An 18,813-nucleotide genomic window follows, 5' to 3' on the forward strand; every position below is an offset into this window, starting at 1 on the left:
CCATCCCATCCTGTCCCTGCGGGGGCCTGGAGAGGGAGTCCAGCCTCTCAGGATAGGGAAGCTGGGCATCCTCCCAACTGTCTCCTCCCTTTGTCCTCATCCTCAGCCACGCTGGGCCCCTGCTGAAGGCAGGATCCTCTGCCTCACACCATCATCCAGCCCCACAGACGTCAGGACCCCTGGCCAGCAGCCTGGACACGTCTCCCAAGACACATCCTCCCAGTTTACCAACAAAACAAGCACGAGCTGCCAGAGCTTATCCACATAGATGCTGAGTCCTCTCTTCTCTCAGTCCAAGGAACCATTCATTCTTCATTCCTTCAACCACTCCCTGTTCACTAAGCATCTCCCACAGGCTCTCTCTGTCTCTGTCTCTCCCTGAGTCTCTGTCTCTGACTCACTTGCCAGCATCATTCTTATGCAGGAATTTTCCAGAGTGGAAACTCGTTTATCTGTGGAGCGCTGAGCCCACCCCACCCATCTGTCACATCTGCCATCAGACAATGGGGGTGGGTGAATGCTCTGGCTATCCCCACCCACCCTGTCCCATGGTGTCCTGGGGAGTGGGCAGTGTCTCCAGCCCCATCCTGGGCCAGATGGTGGTCCTCAGCTGGGGGGACTGCCCCGCAGACAGGCCAAGATCCCCAGTTCAGAAACATGCGAGTTGGACCCCCTGTGCTGTGTTACCCACTCCCGGCCCACACAGGCGGCCTCAACCTGTAGAATCAGCAAGAACCCCCAAGGTTAATCTCCAAAATATATAAAGAACTCATACAGCTCAACAACAAAAAACACTAACAACCGAATTGAAAAATGGGCAAAAGACCTGAACAGGCATTTCTCCAAAGAAGGTATACAGATGGCCAACAGGCACATGAAAAGATGTTCAACTTCATTAACTATCAGAGAAACGCAAATCAAAACTACAATGAGATATCACTTCACGCCCATCAGAATGACTATAATTAACAAGACAGGAAACAAGTGTTGGAGAGGATGTGGGGAGAAAGGAACTCTCATACACTGCTAGTGGGAGTGCAAACTGGTGCAGCCACTATGGAAAACAGTATGGAGATTCCTCAAAAAATTAAGAATAGAACTACCGTACGACCCAGCTATTCCACTGCTGGGTATTTATCCAAAGAACATGAAAACACCAATGTGTAAAGATACATACACCCTTGTTTTCATTGAAGCATTATTCACAATAGCAAGACTTGGAAGCAACCTAAGTGCCCAGCAAGGGATGAATGGATAAAGAAAATGTGGTGTATATACACAATAGAATACTACTCAGCCATAAGAAACAACGAAATCTAGCCATTTGTGACAACATGGATGGACGTAGAGGGTATTATGCTGAGCAAAATGAGTCAGAGGGAGAAGGTCAAATACCGTATGATCTCACTCATAACTAGAAGATAAAAACAACAATGAACAACCACAGAGAGACAGAGATTGGATTGGTGGTTACCAGAGCAGAAGGGGGAAGTGAGTGGGGCGAAAGGGATTAGGCACATGTGTGTGGTGATGGATTGTAATTAGTATTTGGGTTGTGAACATGATGTAATCTATGCAGAAATAGAAGTATAATGATGTATGCCTGAAATTTATACAATGTTATAAACCAATGTCACTGCAATAAAAAATAAATAAATATATATAAAAAAAGATGTCAAGTGAAATAAGTCAGAGGGAGAAGATCAAATACCGTATGATTTCCTTCATTAAGTAGTAAATAATAACAACAATAAACAAACACATAGGGACAGAGATTGGATTGGCGGTTACCAGAGGGGAAGGGGGGAGGGAGGAGGGTGAAAGGGATAATTCGGTACATGTGTGTGGTGATGGGTTGTAATTAGTATTTTGGTGGTGAACATGATGTAATCTATGCAGAAATAGAAGTATAATGATGTACACCTGAAAGTTTTACAATGGTATAAACCAATGTTACTGCAATAAACAAAAGATTTAAAAAAATGGAAAAACAAAAAACAAAAACAAAACAAAAAGATGTCAAGGGGCCAGCGGGGTGGTGCAAGCAGTTAAGTGTGCACGGTCCACTTCGGAGGCCCGGGGTTCGCAGGTTCGGATGCCGGGCGCACACCGACACATTGCTTGTCAAGCTATGCTGTGGCGGCATCCCATATAAAGTAGACGAAAATGGTCACAGATGTTAGCCCAGGGCAAATCTTCCTCAGCAAAAAGAAGAGGATTGGCAAAGGATGTTAGCTCAGGGCAGATCTTCCTCACAAAAAAAAAAAAAAAAAAGGATGTCAGAAGATATATGAAAAACCCAAAACAAGAACCCCCGAAAGGTTACAAAGTGATGAGGAGGAACTGCTTTTTCTTCTCACCAGGGGGCAGCACCTCCAAGCTCAAGGGGCTGAGGGCTGCACCAAATTTAGAACCATGACGACTGCATCCCAGAGCTCAAAGGAGACCCACCCCGCACCACGGGGTCAGGGCGCTGCCAGCCACATGCACACAGAAGGGATGTGGGACAAGCTGAGTCCCATATGCAACTGGAAGTGAGGAGGATGCACAAATCCCCACCACTCTTGGGCTGCTGACAAACCCAAAGGGCTCTCATTTAGACCAGACTAAGGTTCCCCCAGCCCCAAACCTTCCCTGGGACAGAAATTTCCCCTAGAACTCTCCAGAAATGTGCCCCTCCCATTTGCACACTCTCAGGGGTGGCAAGCTCACTACCTCAAGTCTGTTGTTAGAAATCCCACCTCCTTCCAGGAGTTGTAGGTAAACCTCTGTGCTCTCTGCTTGCCACTCCCCTACCCGGGGCACTGAGAGCACCAGAGAGGTCCCCCCCCCCGTATTCACACACACCCCTGGAGTCTACTCTCTCCCAAGCCCACCGTCCCCAATTTCTTCCACTTCTGGTTTTAAGTCATTCACGCATTCATTCTACAAACATGCATTGACCACCCACTATGTGCCCAGCTCTGGGCTGAAATCTAAGAAAACCACAGTGCATCACTTGGGATGTACCATGGAGGACAGGACATGCGAAAGATGTCTAATGTCACTGTCTTACTCTCAGACGACATTTGAGGGACAGCGATTGTGTCTCCTTTATTCACTGAGTTTACTAAGTGGGGAGCAGGTGTCTGGATAGGAATCGGGAAAATCCAGTCTCAGCCAACAGTTACAGTTAAATCAGTAAATCCAAAAAAGAAAAGTGAATGGGGTGGCTTTCCATCCATCAGCTGTATTACTCCCTATAAAAGGTCTCAAAAGCAATCTCTGTGCTTTTTTCCCCCCTCAGCCAAGAAAAGCATCCATGGAGCTCAAGTTTGAGGTGAAACCAGGCTCAGGGTCCACCTGTCCTCGTTGATCCTCGGATTTCTGTGTGAGCAGGTGAGTAACGTGTGGACCTGGTACCGACAGGCTCCATCAGCCTCCGCTGTGCAGAAGACCTGCCAGTGGGCTTTCCCGGGCTTGGGTTGTCACCACAAGGAGTCAGGAAGACTTTCGGGTTAAAAATGAAATTACTCGACTTTTTATAAAATACTCAAATGTTTAAAATCTAATTAGAATTCTTCTTTGCATTTGGTCCAAAACTAAGGTGATATAAAAAGATATACCTTACAAAGTCTTGCCCTCACCTTGTTTTCTTTCCATCCCATTCTCCTTCCTCTAGCCACCTATAGGTAATTACTTTGATTGGTTTATCATGCATTCTTACCGTTCTGGATTTTCTTTAAGTAAATGCAAGCAAATATATTTTCATTTCCCCTTTTACTTATACAAAACATTGTAGTACTCTATGCATTTTTCTCTGCCTTTTTTCCTTTAACATATACTGGAGATTTTTCTATTATTAGTGCATAGAGTACTTTGCTCTTTTTAGTGGTAAATAGTCTTAAAAACGAAGAGCTGGACACTAGGTATGCTCAGTGCCTCTGGAGTATCATTGCTTCTAAGACCTTTCAGTGGATATAGTAGCGTCAACTTAAAAAGCAAATTTGCCTGTTATTTCATCTGAAATTGAATTTATTTGGGAATAGCCAAAAGAATTGCAATTCAGGATATACATGCTATGGCAAACCACAGGCAAATCCAGAAAAGAAAGGAGGGGAGCTGCTTTTATAGAGAAGAGCAGGAGTAAGGAGGGGCTGTTCTAAAGGAAAATCCATTGGGGGAAGTAAAGGTCAAGGCAGCAAAGGCTTCTCACTGGCTGAGCTGCGGCGTTTCTCCATGGCTGAGCTGCCACGTTTCTGGTTAGCTTAGCTGCAGTGTTTCTCGATGGCTGAGCTGCCGCGTTTCTCGATGGCTGAGCTGCCGCGTTTCTCGATGGCTGAGCTGCCACGTTTCTGGTTGGCTGAGCTGCGGCGTTTCTGGTTGGCTGAGCTGCGGTGTTTCTCGATGGCTGAGCTGCAGCGTTTCTCGATGGTTGAACTGCGACGTTTTTCGTTGGTTAAGCTGTGATGTTTCTCATTGGCTAGGATGTTGTCAGGTGGAAAAAGAAATCTTGCTTCAGTAATAAAGCAGTTTTACTTCATGTCCAAGACACAAGTCTCTGTCACTTCCTGTTTGGTGTAATTGACAATACGTGAGAGGGTGTGAGAGCTCCCACTACAGGCCTTCCTGATTCCAATTTAGTTAAGGTTTCTTTTATCAATTTCTGCAGTAGAGAATACGTAATTTTTAAATCATGAGTTTAACATGATATTTCTAATTCGATTTAACTTTACAGTGGTTTTTTGCTTAATTTTGATTTTATATTAATCTCTTATATGTTATACTAAAACTATTGCCTCTGAATAGCATTAATTTATTTACTTAATGATATTCTCCTTCAGTGTATATAAAAAATTACACCCAGAAGAGTCGCTGTCTTTACGTAGCAATCCCGCTTCTGGAAATATACTCTGAATGTAAACCTCCCAAAATACAAGACCACATCTACACACGATGGTTATTCACAGAAGCATTATTTCCAACAGCAAAAGAAGAGAAACAACTCAAATGTCCTTCAGTAGGAAACCAGCTGATTTAGCAATATACTTAGTTTTAAAGTCCCGTGAAAGCATTCTTTTTCAAACTCTGTTGTAGTCCTGTTTCCAATTTATATGCAAATTCGGTTCATTGAGTTATTTGTTTTCCATTTTGAGGATTGTGGTTGTATTTTTAAAATATGGTTCCGAAGTCAAAACTGTATAATGAGCCATATTTAGGCAATTCTAAATTCAATTCCTGTCTCCTCTTCTCAATTATTGTCCTACCCTTCTTGGTTACCGTTTGTATTCATTTGTTTTATCTTTTCAGCGTTTCTTTTGCAAATATAAGAAAATAGGTGTGTGTATATGTAAAAATATACATATGCAAAATATATGTGTGTATATATGTACATATATTTATATATATATGTATTATATAAAATACATTTGTATTTTACATACAATTACATACAATACATATACATATAAAATGCAAATGTATATACGTTTATATGTATACATATACATATGTATATATCCCCGCCTTTCCCTTCTTTTAAAAAGGAATCATTGCATACACTTTTGTACCTTGATGTTTTTCTCCTTATATTTATTGGGGATAATTATCTCTATAACTACCTAGAGATCTTATCACTTTTTAATGGCTGCATGATTCTTCACTAGGTGAATATCCCATAGTTTATTCAACCAGTTCCCTATTGATGGTCATTTGTGTTGTTTCTACTTCTTTGCTGTTATAAATAATGTCACAGTGAACAGTCTTAGAGGAATATTTTAGTATTTCTGTATCTTTGAGATGGATTCCTAGTAGTGGGAATGATGGAGAAAGGATAAATATTTTTGCAGTTTTGCTTGATTATGGTAAATTTTCTTCTGTAGGAGTTGTACCCCAACAGTGTATGAAAGTGCCTTTCCAGACAGACTTTCCAACAAAGGATTTTTATTGATCTGAAAGATAAGAAATAGTATCAGTATTTACCATCTACATCTCTGTTCTGTGACTAAGATCATTGATGATTCTACCAAGAGTGTTGTCCTTGAAATGGAAGTGGTGGAAACCAGAGTGTCCTGTGTTGGGAACATGAGGAAATGAGACACAGAATGCAAACACTTTGGCAGTGATGAGGGAGAGAGACTGAGAAGTAACTGGAAAAAAAACTATGCTCTTAGGATAGGTTTATTTCCCCGCTACAAATACTGCATAGGGTTGAAATGGTGGGAGGAAGAGTCCAGTAGAGTGGGAGAGCTGGAAGGGGAAGGGTAGATAAGAGATCATCGATAGGCTTCAGATCCTAAAAAGGCAGGCGGGATGGAGCAAAGAACAGAGCTGCAGAGCACGGCCTTACAGAGAAGGGGAGACGGCTCCTGGTTTGTAACAGGAGAGGGAGGAAACCGTGGCGTAGGTTGTGATTTTGGTGACAAGACAGGAAAATGGACTCCTTAGGATGATTGCTTTGAGAAGTAAGAGGCAAGACCATCTGCTGAAAGTCAGAGTGTATTCATCGATACCTATTGCTGCATAGCAAATTATCCCAAACCTTAGTGACTTAAAACAATAACCATGTGTCATCTCACAGTTTTTGTGGTTCTGGAATTCAGGAGCAGCTTAGCTGGAAGGTTCTGTCTCAGGGACTTTCATGAGTTCACATCAAGATATCAGCTGGGGCTGCCGTCATCTGAAGGACTGACTTCCAAGGTGGTTCACTCACATGCTGGCACGGTGGTGCTGGCTGTTGGAGGCCTCAGTTCTTCTCCACGTAGGTCTCCCAACCAGGATGCTTGAGTGTCTTTGCAACATGGCAGTTGGCTTCCCTTAGAGCCAGCAGTCCAAGAGAACAAGGCAGAAGCTACAGTGCTTTCTAAGACCTAGCCTCAGAAGTCACCTCCACAATATTCTGTTGGTCACACAGGTCAGCCCTAATTCGATGTGAGTGTGACAACCAGGAGGCTCGAATCATTGAGGGCTATTTAGGAAGCTGGTTACCATAGGGGAAAAGGTGAGCATGTGAGAAATTTAGAGACATTAGACAAGGTATGATGAATAGGAAGCTTCAGAGACTTGTGGGATTGTCCTACAGTGTCAAGAGCTCTTTGCGTGGTGGAGACCATGTTTTTCTGGAGGTGGCAACGTGACATCTCTTGTGCAGGCTGGCCTGCCCAGATGTTGCCACGGAGCAGGCAGATTATTGGAATCATGCTTGGTTGGAGTTCTGCTGTGCCAGAGTGAAGATAGGGGGTAGGGATAAGGAAATATGTTGAAATGAGAGACAGTGAAATACAAGTTGGGTAAGTATGAAGTGAGGAGAGAAGGTAGTAGATGGACAACAATAAAGTAGGAGAGTGGGTAGACTGGAGCCATGTGTGGTAGAACACATGTCCTGAGAGGAGGAAATGAGTCAGCAGGGTAGATGTTTGGGAATTTGGGTTCAGAGAGAGAAGTTTCTGAACTAGTGTTCTAGATGGTAGAGCAGTGTTAGGTGATGACAAAGCCTGGGGTGGTGCCCATGGAAATGTGTGGCCAAGATGGATGGGGACAAACTCCTAATACTGTGAGACTCATCCTCATGGACGCTGACATCATCCAAGTGAGGTGGGACTGGAGGTTGAAATAACAATGGGAGTCAGGTGCCAAAGTCTCCGTGAACAGGGGTTGTAGCTGGGACTGTGATTGAGACAACCACGCGGATGGGAAGAATGTGCCCTGAGACTCAGGGAAGCCAAGGACTTAAAATGGGGGGAGCAGTAATGTATTGGTCATACCATTGGGGCAGAAGAAGACAAGGTTTGCCATCACATGGCCCTGAGTTCATCACCTGCTAAGCAAAATAAAGGCCCAGTATCAAATATATTATGTCTGAAGGAGGACATGACGGACGGGCTAAGACAGATTCGTCCTCAGTAACCTAGAGAGGGAGAGAGGCTGTGAATACTTTGTATTTTCCCATTTATTCCAGGGCCCTGTCCTGAGTGCTCTGTGGGGATAAGAGGAGGAGCATCCTGGTTCTCCACTGCCCTGTTGTTCACGAACATTTACTGAATCACAGGATGGCGGCCATGGTTCTGTCCCCAACTTGTGCTAAGTTCTTGGGTCCTTACAGCCCTCAGAGTCCAGGCGCTAAAGGCCCCTGCACCACAGGGGAGGGGGCTGAGCAGGGGAGGTGGGAGTGGAGCCCCAGGATCCCTGAGGTCACTGATATCTGATTATGTGGTTCTTGGGATTTGGGACTTCAGTGGTTTGAGTGTCTGTGGAGATGTCACCTGTGTGGTGAGTGTGTGGGATTTTATGAATTTTACCTCTAATTCCTTCTATAAACTTGATGAAGTAACAATGATGTCCCTCCGAACCTCAATTTCTTTATCTGTGAAATGGGAATAATCTGTGAACAGAGGGCATCCCTGGATTCTTGTGACTCCTTCCTTCTTCTCCAGCTCAGTCTCCCCTGTACCCAGCCTCTCCTCGGAGAAGATGCACAGAGGAGGAAGGTCTTGTTCATGGCTTCCTGGCAAGCTAGTTACTGGTAAGTCAGATACTCCTTTCTCCAGATAATTATTCTTTTGACCAGAAATTGGACTTATCTTTTGTGGCCTGGAGCCTCACAGGCAAACCAGGTCCTCAGGCATCCCAGGATCTCCGAGCATCTGATGGAGGGTGAGGGGCTGCCCAGAAAATGTCAGCCTATGTCAACATTTTTTACATTTTCAAAGCTTCCTCCGGGGTCACCGTCTATATTGTGTTCTGCTGAGACTTTTAAAGGAAAGACATGACCGTGTCCTGTACTCAAGTAATTTATGACGGCTACTAGTGAGTATTTCTCTGTTTTCTGCAGTGTCCCAGCCTGTCAACCTTGGAGATTGAGAGAAATAAGATTACAGAGCCCACAGTCTTACTGGAAAAAGACAACCGTGTATGTGGTGGACATGCATCTAACCTTGGGAGTGGGTGGAAGTAAGTAGACAGGAGACGAGCATTGAGGGCTGAGCCTGGAAGCAAAGGAGAGCAGAGCTCAGTACCTGCCCGGACATCGTGTGTTTTGGGTTCCTCTTCCCTAGTTCTGTCATCCTCGGCCCTTTTCCTGTCAACATTGGTGAGGGTGGTCCTTGGCTAAGCCATGATGTTTGTGATGGTTTAAGACTTGGTGACCTTCGAGGATGTGGCTGTGGAGTTCACCCTGGAAGAGTGGGCATTGCTGGATGCTTCTCAGAGAACACTGTACAGGGATGTGATGCTGGAAAACTGCAGGAACCTCGCGTCTCTTGGTAAGCCTGACATCATTCCTGCATTTATTTATTGACTCAGGTAACAAGGCTTTTTTTAATTCATGTAACATTCACAAAACAGAAAGACTGACCATTTTAACTATTTTAAATATACAGTTCAGTGGCTTTTAATAATGTCACAGTCTTGTGCAACCATCACCACTCTATAATTCCGGAACTCTTTTATCATACCCATGATCATTAACTAATTACTCCCCAGTCCTGCCTACCCCCAGCCACTGGCTACCACTAATTTACTTTCTGTCTCTGTGGATTTACCTATTCTGGACATTGTATATAAATGAATCATACAATATATGGCCTTTGGTGTCTGGCTTCTTTTGTTCAGCGTAATGTTTTTAAGATTCATCCATGTTGTAGTGTGTATCAGGCTTCGTTCCTTTTTATGGCTGAATGTATACCATTGTGCATATATACCACTTGTTGTGTATCCACTCATCTGTTGATGGACATTTTAGCTATTGTGAATAGTGCTGCTACGAACATTCATGTACAAATTTTTCCTTGAACAGTTGTTTTCAGTTCTTTCAGGTATAAACTTAGGAATGGAATTACTGGGTCATATAGTCATTCTATGTTTTAACTTTTTGAGGAATCTCTAAACTGTTTGGCAGAGTACCTGTGCAGCATTTACATTCCCTCCCACAATATGTGAGGGGTCCAATTTCTCCTCATTCTTAACCACACTTGTTTATTTTCCTTTTTTTTTTTTTTTATGAAAGCCGTCCTTATAGATGTGAAGTGGTATATATCTCAATGTGGCTTTTATTTGCATTTCCCTAAAGAATAATGAGATAAGAATCATCTTCTCTTATGCTTGTTGGCCATTTCTATATCTTCTTTAGTAAAATGTGTATTCAAGTCTTTTGCCCATTTTAGGGGGAACAGGGTTGTTTGTCTTTTTGTTGTTGAGTTGTAAGAGTTCTTTATATCTTCTGGATGCTAGACATTTATCAAACATATGATTTGCAAATATTTCCTCCCATTCTATGGATTTCCTTTTCACTTTCTTGAAGGAGACTTTTGCTGCATATAGAATTCGTGGGTGACAGTTTGTTTTCTTTCAGAACTTTGTTTATTTTTTTGTGTGTAAGGAAGACCAGCCCTGAGCTAACATCTGCTAATCCTCCTCTTTTTTGCTGAGGAAGACTGGCTCTGGGAAAACATGCGTGCCCATCTTCCTCTACTTTATATGGGACGCCGCCACAGCATGGCTTGACAAGCGGTGTGTCGGTGCGCGCCCGGGATCCGAACTTGCGAACCCTGGGCAACCAAAATGGAGCACGCGCACTTAACTGCTACACCACCGGGCAAGCCCCAATAATTTCTATCTTTTTGATGGTCTCTATTTGGTAAGAGTTCCATTTCCTTTAGTTCTTTGTACATGGTTTCCTTTATCTCTTTGAGCATAATTAAAATAGTTGATTTGAAGTCTTTGTCTGGAAAGTCCCTTCTTTGGGGACAATTTCTGTTAATTTCCTTTTCCTGTAATGGGCCAAGCACTTTTGTTTCTTTGCATGACTCATTTTTTTTGTTGTTGAAAACTGGACGTTTGGCATTATAGTCTGGCAATTCTGTAAATCAGATTTCCCCCCATCCCTAAGTTTTGTTGTTGTTGCTTGTTGTAGTTGGTGTTGTTTGTTTGGTGACATTTCTGAACTAATTTTGCAATGTCTGTATTAGTCATGTGTGGCCACTGAAGTCTCTGTTTTCTTAGCTTAATGGCCAGCTAGTGATTTGTCAGAGATTTCCTTAAATACCTAGAACCCAAAAACGCACAGTCTTTGCAGACGGTCTCTGTGTATATTTTGGAGCGTGCTTTCAAAACTCAATCAGGCGATTGCCAACTCTGTCTTAGCCTTCACTTCCTGCTTGTGCAGAGCAGGAAGGTCAATCAAAGGTGAGGGCTTAGTGCCTTCTCAGGTCTTTTCAGAGCATGCACCCAGCCCTGGGTATGTGCATGGTCTTACGTATACCTAGGAACATGTGGGAGCTTTTCGAAGCCTTTTTTTGTCCAAAACATCTTATTCCCTGCTTTCCTCTTAGACTTTTTGGTTAGTCTTTTGTTTGGTTCAATGGTTTTCCCTTGCCCCAGGCAGCAGTGGCTAATACATTTAAATGTGTTTGGCACATGCCCCAGCCCTCCACCCTTCATAGCCACCTCAGCACTCAGAGAGTTTGGAGTTAGACAAAATAAAAGCAAGCCCTTTGAGCCAGTCATTCAGGGAGCCACCAGACAGGTCAAAACAAGCAACCACAGCTCTTTGAGAATAAAATCCGTTCTGCTCCCTCCAGTAGTAGGAACACAGGCTGCTGTCTTCAAGGTGACTGCCATGGTGGGGAACAGGTGATGGGCCAGGGTCAGTTAAATTGTCACAGAGCTCTCTTACCAAATTCACTTTTGTTTTGATTAAGCATTATTCTGGTTGCTGTAAACTTTTTATAACTCTCCAATGTTCCAATCAAGTTGATTCCGACAGTTTTTACCAGTTTATTTGCTGGTGTTTTGTAGAGTGTTGGACGTTGAGAGTTACCTACTCCACCACTGTCACTGACATCACTTCTCACAAGTCTTTCTTAAGCACCTTTATGTTCCTGGGTCTGTGCTAGGAATTAGGAATATGGTGGTGAATGAGGTCTGTGCTAGGAATTAGGAATTAGGGAATTAGGTCCCTACCATCCTGGAGCTTGTGGTCTAATGCCTTCCCTATCAACTGAAGATCTACTCCTTGCCCTGACTTCATGTTCTCCATGGATAAAAGCTTTGGGGCTTTTAAGTCTGTATTTGAAACTGGGCATGAACTTCTGGGACCAGTTATCCCCCGTCACCCTGGATATTGACTGAGGATGCTTGCATTTTTTTTTTCTTGGTGAAAGATAGTTTTACTATATTTGTTAGAATTTAGGGATAATTGTACCTCTGCTCCTAAAGTCACACCTGCTCATCTATAGAAGTGTGGGCCTCAGTTCCCTGGTGAGGCTTCTTGTCTCGTGCAGAGTCCCCTACATCATATGTCTTTTCTCCCTGTATAGGGAATCAAGTTGATAAACCTAGTCTGCTCTCCGAATTGGAGCAAGAAAATAAAGCGAGGACAGAGGAAAGAGGAATTCTCCCAGGCACCTCTCCAGGTGAGCACTAGGTATATATGAGTCTTTGTCAGGAACCTCTCTGGCCTGTGGCTTGACAGTTTGGAGTATTACATTAGGAAATATCCATCAGAGATATTTGTAAAATGCCCTTTTTTTCCGACAAGAAGGCCAAAAACGTTTAGTATGAGCCTCCTCGTGGACCTCCTTTTCTTTTTCTTTAACTTTCTGTTCATTATCTCATACTTTACTTTGGCCTCAGAGGGGGGAAAAAGATCTCTCTCTTCCTTTTTAAATTTAAGTCTCATATGAGCTCTTTGTCTAGTTCCTTCTCACTTTACATTCCTGACAATTCCTTCTTTCCATCAGCATCAGTCTCAATATTTCTAGAGTCTTCTTTAATACAAACCTAAAATTTTCACACTCGTGTCCCTTTCGTTGTAAACCTCCTGAAAATCTCTAACCCCTTCGGGTCTACCTTCACTAATGTGTGCATTTTACCTTTTCTTTCCTTCATCAACTTAAATTTCTTTTCAATTTGTTTCGGATTTGGAGACTCTACTTAAAGTCCAAGGGTTAACTTCTAAGCAGCATGTTTTTAGAGAAGAACAATCTAAAGGTTTAAAAATGGTAAGATTTCTGATTTTCCACAGTAGGAAAATACCATAAATTAGAAAAGCCACAAAGTTACCAAGAGATTCATTTTCCCAAGAAAAAGTTGTCCCTCTGGAGAGATACCCTGAAACTCTTGTGAATTTGGAGAGAAGTATAAGTTATCCCCCAAAGTTTTTCTTCCCTGAGTGTTCACAAAAGTAAATGTTTCCATAAATGTGACTCAGATATTGAGTGTTTCAAACATAAATTTGTCTTAAACTTATCAGAAGATGTTCTGTGAATCTGATAAGGACTTACGGCAAAGCATCCATCTTTTTTAACTTCTGAGAACTCAAACCAGCAGAAATCATATACAGGCACTCAAAGTGGCAAAAACACCAATTATAATGATGCTATACATAGCAGAATTCCTGGAAGAAAAATTCCTATGATAGCATTGAATATTAAAAATATTATAAATTATAGTCAGCATTCATTTCTTAATCAACAGGAGAGAAGTCATCTTGGAGTGAAACTCAATGAGTGTAATCAGTGTTTTAAAGTCTTCAGCACAAAAGCTAATCTTATTCAGCACAAGAGAATTCATACTGGAGAAAAACCCTATGATTGCAATCAATGTGGCAAATCCTTCAGCAGCAGTTCTTACCTCACTGTTCATAAGAGAATACATAATGGGGAGAAACTCTATGAATGCAGTGACTGTGGGAAAGCTTTCAGTAACCCCTCATCCCTTAGACTGCATGTGAGAACTCACACTGCAGAAAAGCCCTATGAATGTAACCAGTGTTTTCACGTCTTCCGCACTAGATGTATCCTCAAAAGGCACAGGAGAGTTCATACTGGGGAGAATCGTTACGAATGTAATCACTGTGGAAATGCTTCAGCACAAGCTCCTCCCTTACTGTCCACAATAGAATGCATACAGGGGAGAAACCTTATGAATGTCATGATTGTTGTAGACCGTTTAGGAAGAGCTCACATCTGACACAGCATGTGAGAACTCATACTGGAGAAAAACTCTGTGAGTCTAATGAGTGTGGGAAATCCTTCAGCAGCAGTTTTTCTCTTACTGTGCACAAGAGAATACATTACGGAGAGAAAGCCTACGATTGCAGTGACTGTGGGAAAGCTTTAAATAATCTCTCATCTGTTAAGAAACATGTGAGAACTCACACTGGAGAAAAACCCTATGAATGCAATCATTTTGGGAAATCTTTCACCACTAACTCTTACCTTTCTGTGCATAAGAGAATTCATAATAGGTAGATATGAATATAATAACTGTGGGAAAGCATTCATTGATCTGCCATCTCTCGGGCATCTTCGGGACTCACATTGGATGTATAAATTATTTGTTGTGTAATAAATTATCCCTAAAATTTAGTGGTTCAAAACAACAAGCATTTATTATCTCACAATTTCTGTAGGTCAAGAGTTCAGGAATGGATTAGCTATGTAGTTCTAGCTCAGGATCTCTCATGAGAAACAAGATGTCAGCCAGAAATGCAGTCATCTAAAGTCTTTGGGACTGAAGGGTCCACTTCCAAGGTAGCTTACTCACATCCCCGGCAAATTAGTGCCAGTTGTTGGCAGGGGTCCTTCAGTTTCTCCTTATGTAGGTCTCTCCATGGTGCTGAGTATTGTCACAATATGGCAGCAGGTTCCCTCCAAAGGAAGTGATCCAAAAGAGCCCATGCAGAAGCCGTAAGTCTTTTATGACCTAGCCTCAGAAGGTCATATTCTCTCTTCATCTGGATTGTGTTGGTCACCCAGACTGATCCTGCCACACAGTGGGAGGGAACTACACAGGATATGAATACCAGGAGACAGAGATCACTGGGAATCCTCTTGGAGTCTGGCCTTCAGTGAAGAAAAGTCTTCAGCACACCCTCATTCTTCTAATCTGACAATATGGAGTAGCATTCAATAACCCACACGTTAACTCACTCTGGAGAGAAGAAGCCTTCTAAGTGCACTGTATGTGGTAAAACCTTCAACACAAACTCTGACCCTACTGTGTGCCAGAAGATGACCTACTGGGGAGAAACCTAAAGAATGCAATGGCTATAGGAAAGCCTTCAGTGATAGCCTTCGGGAGCCACGTCACAATTTACACTAAGGGAAAACGCTATGAATATCATCAAAATGGAAAACCCTTCAGAGGACCCTCATCCCTTAAGACACACATGAGAAACACACTGCAGAGGAACACCCTGTATATAAGGAATGTGGAACGGCAAACACTGGCACTCTCCCCTCTAGTCTACGCTGCTCTGTGCTTGGGGAGGTTGATGGACTATATCAAAGAGCTCATTTGCCTTAGGCTTCTGTTTGGGTTGGTCAGTGGGGAGCCCAGTTAGGAGATCAGAGGGTTGGAGGAGAGTGACTCCATGCCATGACTATATCCCTGCAGGACAACTGGGGTCCGGATGTTACCCTTGAGCTCTTCTCAGCCCCTGTGGTGCAGCTGTCTCCCCTTTGCCCACTATGAGCCCAGACTCACTCCCTCCCCTCACCTTTTCTTCCTTGCTCTTCCAGTGACTGAATATGCAGTATCCCTCTTTGGTTTCCCTACCCCCTAGTCCTGTTAACAGGAATCATTCTGGCCTAGTGACACATCAGTGCATGGAGAGCATAATGAAAAGTCTGTACCATTTCCTACAGGGGCCCCAAATAATCAGGATTCATCACATCGCTGACCTCACTTTCCACCACTCTCCTATTTGCTCCATCCACTGTAGCCATACTGGTCTTGCTGTAGCTCCCTCACCCCAGCACAGTTCAATGTCAGGGTCTCTGTACTGCCTAGACTGATAACCCCCAATGTAGCCACATGGCTCACTCTCAGTTCACTTAGGTCTCTGCTCAAGTGTCCCCTGAACGGAGAGGCTTTCATTCTCACTCCAGATAAATGAGCAAGTCTCCAATTCCCACATTTCTTATCGTTATTGGGAGATATTCATCTCAATAGCACGTATCACCATCCAATCAACTCTATATATACTTACTTATTTGACTAATATTTATTCCATCCCAACCCCCACTAGGTTGTAAGCACCATGATGGCAACGACTGTGTGTCTGATCCATTACTGTAGATCTTGTGCCACAAACCGTACCTGGTACTGAGGCAGTGCTCTGTAGCATAGAGTTTAAGAGTATGGACTCTGGAGAGAGACCATTTGGGTTCAAGTCTAGACTCTACCACTTAATAACCTGCTCACCTCAGGCAAGTAACATGTTTTGTGCCCCAGTTTCTTCATCTGTAAAATGGGAACATGAGAGTGCCTACTTTGTAGACTTGTATTAAGGATTCAATTGGTTGGTATATGTAAAGCACTTATGAAACTTCCTGGTATATAGGAAACACTGTATATATATTTCATCTTCTATTGTCAATTAATTAAAATTTTTTGTAGGAATATGCCAAGCAAAAGAAGCCAGACAGAAAGGAGTAAATACTATATGATTCTATTTATATAGGTTTCTAGAACAGGCAGAAAATAATCTCTGTTGGGGGAAAAAATCAGAACAGTGGTTGCATCAAAGTGTGAGGTGAGGGAGGTGAGGCAGTAGCTGGGATTGACTGGGAAGGGACAAGAAGGAACTTTATGGGGTGAGAAAAAGGTTCTATATCTTGATAGACGAATAGGTTACACAGGTGTATGCATTTATCAAAATGCATTAAACTGTACACTTAAGATCCGTACGTTAAACTGCATGTAAATTATACCTTAATTTGCATCAAACTCATTTTGCTAAGCGAAAGAGACAGAAAGCCATATGTTGCATGATTCCATTGTATGACATTCTGGAAAAGGCAAAACTGTAGGGAAGGACAACAAATCAGTGGTAGCCAGGGGTAAAAGGTGAGGTATGCAAAGGGGCAGCACAAAGGAATTTGGAAGTGATGGAACTGTTCTATGTCGTGGCTGTGATGGTGGATACACATCTCTATGCATCTTTCAAATCCTGTAGAACGGAACACTCCAAAGAATGAATATTACTACAGCTTAAAAAAAAGACTTAATCCACCAGGTGGCAGAGGGATTACAGACTATAACAAATGAACCTGACTGTATTACAAATGAATGACATAAGCACACTGATGTGCATGGAGAAAAGCCAATTTACTTTGGAAAACTGTACTTTGACCAGATACTATAAGGCTGAAAACAAAAAGAACTGTCTAGAAATCTTGTGCTCTGGTTCATAAATTTGTTTCTCAGAAAGGTATGGGTTAGCAATTCTGAAACCAGTTTATGTATATACTAGGGTTGAACTGAAAAAATATACTGTAGATCATGAGAGCCAGTTTCTTGTTGTCAAAGAAAGACGTTACCAACAAGGAAAGAGAGAAGGCTGGAATGAACACTGGGTGTTGGATTGGAATTGGAGGTATGAGTTTGGACATGTGGTTTTTTGATGATTAGATGATGATGATGATTGATAGATAGATAGATAGATAGATAGACAGACAGACAGGCATAGATGTGTGTGTATGCATGAGATGAGGTAATACATATATTTCCAAGCTAGATAGATAGATAGATAGATAGATAGATAGATAGATAGATAGATAGACAGGCATAGATGTGTGTGTATGCATGAGATGAGGTAATACATATATTTCCAAGCTCTGTCAGCAGAAAAGACCTAGAGGCAGGGACATTCCAGTAGCCATGAGTACACGTGGCTCCCAGATGTTGCTTTCTAAATGCCATTCTCTAAAAAAAAAAAAAAAAAATGTGTCGAGGGTACCAGGGTTCCTTGGTGAAGTGATTGATACCAGGGTTAGGACAGAGAAAATACCAGATTGTCCGGGAATATCTGGTGGTGCTGTAAAGTCAGGAAATGCTCAAAAAGTGGCGGGTCCTGGTTGAAAGAACACAGGTGCCAACCCAAAGGATCTTCTACTGGACAAGAAAGAGCCAGAGAGAAGAAGCACCAAAAATCTGCCTAAAAATTCCCGTCAGGTCTTTGAATACTGGATCTAAGCTGTGCACATGCAGACGCTGAGAGGTTTAGCAGAGAATAGCTACTGAAAGCTGAAGATTGTGCAGAAATTTCAGAGGACACACGCGCTGGGAATTGGAGGTTGGTTTGTGGACTCATCGCAATGGAGTGACCTTGGGAAAAAACCCTGGGTATCAACTAAGACCCTAGAAATGCCACACCCCGATAAGTACCATACCCTAAGAATAAGGGATACACCTAAGGAGTAAGTATAAACCTGAAATAGACCTGGCCTTATAAAATTTAAAACCTAGTCTTCCTGGGCTTAAGATGGTCCATTAGTCCCGTAACTGCCTACCATGACAAGCTGGAGCATCCTCATGGCATGGTGAATGGCTTCCCCTAGAGAGGGAGCAATCTAAGAGATGAAGGAGGAAGCTTCAGTGTGTTTTATGACGTAGCCTCAGATGTGACACACTGTCATTTCTGCAGCATTGTTATTCGTCACGAGTCACTGCTGATTAGTCTTCCAGGGACCTGGTGGGACAGAGAGAGCCCAGCAGACCCGGGAGTTTGGCGGGTAGAGGCGCAAAGAGGCGAACTGTGGCTACGAAAGCGGAGAAAGCAGAGGCCAGGCGGAGAGAGCCGAAGGAAACCGCCTGAGCCGAGGAGCGGTGGGGAGAGGCGGAGAGAGCCGAGACCAGGCGGAGGGAGCTGAAGATGGACTGAAAGAGCCAAAGATGGGAGGGCGGGGAACGGGGAGCCGAGACTGGGTGGAGGGAGGCGACATTGGACGGAAAGAGCCGAGGCCTGACAGGGAGAGCCGAGTGAGCCGAAAAGCGGCGAGAATCGGCGAGAGAGCTGAGCCAAGCCCCTCCTGGGGAGGACTGGGGACC

At 43.1% G+C, this 18,813-nt stretch overlaps 1 long non-coding RNA gene across 1 annotated transcript in view; it reads right to left on the reverse strand.

Annotated features, from left to right (window-relative positions):
* Positions 1–4,447: 4,447 nt before the first annotated feature.
* The window catches only part of LOC131401972 (uncharacterized), a 30,417-nt gene continuing 16,051 nt past the window's right edge, over positions 4,448–18,813 (reverse strand). The window contains exon 3 of the long non-coding RNA XR_009218157.1: positions 4,448–4,645. This is a non-coding gene — a long non-coding RNA (uncharacterized LOC131401972). The remainder of the gene's footprint in view (positions 4,646–18,813) is intronic.

This window comes from Diceros bicornis, assembly GCF_020826845.1.
Source record: "Diceros bicornis minor isolate mBicDic1 chromosome 3 unlocalized genomic scaffold, mDicBic1.mat.cur SUPER_3_unloc_1, whole genome shotgun sequence".
In the NCBI taxonomy this organism is placed as follows: Eukaryota; Metazoa; Chordata; class Mammalia; order Perissodactyla; family Rhinocerotidae; genus Diceros; species Diceros bicornis.